Genomic DNA, 5,571 nt, shown 5'->3' on the forward strand with positions numbered 1-5,571 from the left:
TCCACTCAAGGGCAACAAAATTCACATCGCTCTCAAATACATAGAACATTTTTCCAGGACAGACCACATCTTAGGGCACAAAGCAAATATTTGCAAATTTAAGAATATTTAAATAATACCAAGTTCCTTTCCAACCACAGTGGAAGGAGACCAGAAATCAATAACAGAAGGATAATTGGAAAATGTACAAAAATGTAGAAATTAAACAGCACACATCTAAAGAACACATAGGTCAAAGGAGAAATAAAAATGGAAATCATTAAATATTTTGAGAGGAATAAAAATTAAAACACAAAATGCCAAATGTAGCTAAAGCAGTACTGAGCGAAGTTTATAGCAATAAAAATCAACATTTTAAAAGAAAAAAAATCTCAAGTAAACAACCCAATATTACATGTCAATGAACTACAAAAGGAAGAAAAACTAAGTCCAAAGTGAGAAGGAATTAGTAATGATTACAGCAGAAATAATGTTAAAAGAGAACAGAAATAAGTATAGAATATAATTTTTCAGATTTAAGTAATAAATCTGGTGACCTAACAATAAAAAGAGAAAAAAAAAATCATCAACTAAACCAATAATTATTTTTCAAAAAATTTAAGCAAAACAGAAAAAACTTTAGTGACACTAAAAAAAAAAAGAGAAGACACAAATAAAATCGTAAAGAGCAAACATTACAACCGATATCACAGAAATACAAAAGATTATAAAAGACCACTGTGAATAATTATACATCAACAAATTAGATAACTTAGCAAAAATGGATACATTTTCAGAAACATATTAATTACTGGATCATGAAGATATTGAAAATCTGAATGGACCAATAATGAGTAAACAGACTGAAACAGTAATCAAAAACCTCACAGTAAAGGAAAGCCCAGGATGAATTGTCTTCACTGTCTTCACTGTTGAATTCTAACAAGTATTTCAAGAAATAGCGTCACTAGGAGGCACGCGAGGTTTCAAGATGGTGGTGGCTGAGGTTTTGACCGAGAGGCCAAGTTGAAGGCCCTTAAGAAATGAAAGAGGCCAGAAATCGCACCTTCCCCGCTTCTCGCAGTCCTGGGAGCACAGCAGAAGTGTTTTTCTTAATTTTTTTAAAAAAAAAGAATGAGTAAACCATACAAACTGTCACCATGGAAGGGAGATCTACATTATCCACCAAGAGTGGAAACTTTTATGAACCCCACAGACCAAGCCCGAAAGGAAGCTCGGAAGGGAGAATTGAAGAACAGCAAAAAAAAAAAAAGTGCATGATGTTTCCAGCTGCAGTTTTAAGGATGAAGGATCCCAAACAGATTATCTGAGACATGGAGAAACTGGATGAAATGGAGTTTAACCCAGTGTAACAGCCACAATTAAATGAGAAAGTACTAAAAGACAAGCGTAAAAAACTGCGTGAAACATTTGATATTCTACGACTCTATGAAAAAAAGAATCCAGATATTTACAAAGAACTAGGAAAGCTAGAAGTAGAATATAAACAAAAGAGGGTTCGACTTAGCCAATATTTTGATGCCATCAAGAATGCTCTGCATGTGGGAATGGAGAGTATTCCTTTGTCAGATATGCCGTATGTTCCTTTCAACATTTTGATACAGGACATTCCACTTCCTGGTGCCCAGCCACCCTCCATCCTTAAGAAAACTCAGCCTAATGGACCTCCAACTCGGGCATTTTCTATCCTTGCTTTTCTTGGACATGGTGTTCCACGTTTGCCCCACAGCAGAAAACCTCTTTGCCCTCTCTCTGGCCCACCTCCTCCTGAAGTCGTGCAGATGTACGGCCGTGAAGTGGGTTTCGCCCTAGATCTTCCCCCTCGTAGGCGAGATGAAGACATGTTATATAGTCCTGCACTTGCCCAGAGAGGTCATGATGATGATGTTTCTAGCACCAGTGAAGATGATGGCTATCCTGAGGACAAGGATCAAGATAAGCATGATGAAAGTATTGATGACAGTGACACCGACAGATCAGATGGAAAAAGTGACGGGGATGCATTTGTGCACTGTGATGGTGGTGAGAGAGACAACAATGAAGAAAAGAAGTCAGGTTCTAGTGTACAGTTTGCAAATATGCATGGAAAATCAAGGAAGAAAAAGAAGAACATGAAGGAACTGACTCCTCTTCAAGCTATGATGCTTCGCATGGCAGGTCAAGAAATCCCAGAGGAGGGATGGGAAGCAGAGGAATTTTCAGAGGACGATGATGATGATTCTGATGACTCTGAAGCAGAAAAGCAATCACAAAAACGGAATAAAGAGGAATCTCATGCTGATGGCACATCCACTGCTTCTTCATAGCAGCAGCCTCCCCTGCAGTGTGCTCCTCCTTCTCAGGTACAAGCACCTCCCCTGCCAGGACAACCACCTCTTGGACCACTACCTGCTCTACCATTACGGCCTCCTGGTCCACCTCCAGGAGCTCCTCCATTCCTGAGACCATCTGAAATGCCAGGACTCCAAGGGCCGTTACCCCAACTTTTACCTCCAGGACCACCATGAGGCTTGACCCCCTGTCCCTGTCCCAGGTCCAACTCCAGGTATGCCTCCTGGTCCCCCTCCTTGGGGACACCCACCAAGAGTACCTCCAGGTATTCCCCCACCTTGTCCCGGCATGATGCGCCCAGCTTTGGTGCCTCCCCTTGGACCTGCCCCCCTGGGTTTTTCCCACCAGCTCCCTAGCCGAACCCTGGGGTTTTTTTAAGTGCCCCACCCAACTTGATTCAACAACCCAAAGCGGATGATGTGAGTGCAGCCACGATTGAAAAGACAGCCACAGCAACCATCAGTACCAAGTCACAGATCAATAATACCAAGGCAGAGATTACTCTATTTCTGCCCACTGCACTGAGAGTTCATTGGGAGAATAACGGGGCTACTGCTGCTCCCCAAAGAAAGTCAGAGGATGATTCTGCTGTGTCTCTTGCCAAAGCAGCACCCACATCTGGTCCTGCTGTTCCTGTCTCAGTACAAGCTAAGGATGATGTCTATAAGGTTTTCATGAAAGAGATGGAAAGGATACTGTGACAGCTTTTGATGCCAGAACAGGCTTCTGTTCACAACAGTGGCCAATGGAGAAAGAAAGAGGCTTGTATTAAACTGAGATGAGAGAGCTGCTTCCATTGTCAGGGTATTTTCTAATTTCAGTTCAAGAAATATCCTAAAATTTAGCCTTGTTCAGAATTTACTACACATGAAAGATGGCATTTCAATCAGAATATATCAGTTATTGAAGCAGTGCTGCTAACATCCATTCCACTTCACACCACCATTCTGATCCTATTTCTTGCCCTGCTCCAATTATTTGGAAATTTGTGATCAGGGAGATCTTAATTGCTTATTTGTTTTGACTCTCTTCTGTGTGCTGTGGGCACTAGAGTAGAGATTTCTGAAAAACCAGTTTATTTCATCTTGCCTTTTATTTTTGAGTTATTTTTAATATTTTCCTATAAATATCTTGTAATATTTTACTTGTAATGAAATGGATCACAATGTCATTTCCTAATACAAGGAGGATATGTGGGAAGAAAATGTACAATTCTTTGATTAAAATTATTCCCCATTGACCTAAATTTTGAGTAATTCATGGGAAAAATAAATAAATGTTCTACACCAAGATAAAAAAAAAAAAAAAAAAGAAATTGCATCACTACTTCCCAAACTGTTTCAAAAATTCAAAGAAGAGAAAACACCTCCAAACTCGTTTTATGAGGCGAGCATTACCCTAACATCAAAGCCAGACAAAGACACTATGAGAAAAGAAAATTACAGATCAACATTCCTTATAAATATAGATGCAACAATTCTCAAAAAAATACTGGAAAACTAAATTCTATATGACATTAAAAAGATCCTACACCATGATCAAAGAGACTTATCCCTGAGATGCAAGGATGATTCAACATATATAAATCAATTGATGTGATATATCACATCAACATAATGAAGAACAAATATCATATGATCACCTCAATAGAAATGAAAATAGCATTTAACAAAATTTAACATTATTTAATAATAAAAGTACCCAACAAAACAGGTGTACAAGGAATGAACCTTAATATAATACAAGGTGTTTATGAAAAGATAATAGTTAACATCACATCACATTTGACCTCTGTTATTGAAAAGCAAGTGAGGATGCCCACTCTCACTACTTCTCTCCAACATAGCACTGAAAGCACTAGCCAGAGTAATTAGATAAGAAAAAATAAATAAAAGAAATGTAAATAACAAAGGAAGAAGTAAAATTATGTCTGTTTGTAGATGAAATGATCCTAATTTGTAGAAACCCCAAAAATTCCAAAAGTATTATTAGAACAAATAAAAGAATTAAATAAAATTGCAGGATACAAAGTCAACATAAAAATAAGCTACATTTATGTACAATAACAATGAACTATCCTAAAAGGAAATTAAGAAATCAAATCAATTTACAATAGCATAAAAATGTAAAAATAATACTTATGAGTAAAGTCAACCAAGTTGCTAAAAGACTGATACACTGAAAACTACCGAACTTTGATGAAAGGAATTAAGGAGCACAAATAAATCAAAAGACATTTAATGTTAATGAATTAGAAGAATTAATATTGCTAAACTGCACATACTACCAAAAGTGATGTACAGATTCAATGCTATCCCTATCAAAATTCCAGTGGCAGTTTTATGCAGTACTAGAAACACCCTAAAATTCATGTGAAACCACAAAATATTCAGAATATACAAAGCGATATTGAAAAAAAAATAAAGATGGAAACATCAGACTTTCTGATTTCAAAGTATATTATAAAGTTACAATAATTAAAATAGTATGTTATTAACATAAAGACCAACATAGCTATCAATGGAAAAGAATAGAGAGCACAGAAATATATCCCCAAAAATGCAGTCAACTGGTCTTCAACAAGAGTACCGAATACATACAATGGGGAATGATGGTCTCCTTAAAAAAAAAAAAAAAAGTGGTGCTGGGATAACTGGATATCCACATGCAGAAGAATGAAATTAGATTATTTTCTTTTATAACTTTTATTTTAGGATCAGGAATCCACGTGCAGGTTTGCTTTATAAGTAAACTGCACAACATGGTGATTTTCTGTACAGGCTATATTGTCACCCAGGTAGTAAGCATACCAAACAACAGGTATTATGTTGATCCTCTCCCTCCTCCCAAACTTCACCCTCAAGTAGGCCCCAGTGTCTGTTGTTCCCCTCTTTGTGTCCACATGTTCTCATTGTTTAGCATTCTCTTATAAGTGAGAACAACATTATTTGGTTTTCTGTTCCTGTGTTACTTTACACAGGATAATCACCTCCAGCATCATCTATGTTGCTGAAAAAAAAAAAAAAAAGGCCACAGACACACATAATTTTGTTTTTTCATATGGATGTGTAATATTACATGGTATATATGTGCCACATTTTCTTTATCCTGTCTACCATTGCTGGGCATTTAGGTGGATTCTATGTCTTTGCTATTGTGAATAGTGCTGCAATGAAAATACACATGTGTATGTCTTTATGATACAATGATTTATATTATTTTGATATATACACAATAATT

At 36.9% G+C, this 5,571-nt stretch overlaps 1 pseudogene; it reads left to right on the plus strand.

Moving 5' to 3' along the window:
• The first annotated feature begins 1,139 nt into the window (after positions 1-1,139).
• Positions 1,140-3,032, plus strand: LOC104671779 (annotated as a pseudogene).
• Positions 3,033-5,571: the final 2,539 nt, after the last annotated feature.

Source organism: Rhinopithecus roxellana, chromosome 7 (genome assembly GCF_007565055.1).
Source record: "Rhinopithecus roxellana isolate Shanxi Qingling chromosome 7, ASM756505v1, whole genome shotgun sequence".
In the NCBI taxonomy this organism is placed as follows: Eukaryota; Metazoa; Chordata; class Mammalia; order Primates; family Cercopithecidae; genus Rhinopithecus; species Rhinopithecus roxellana.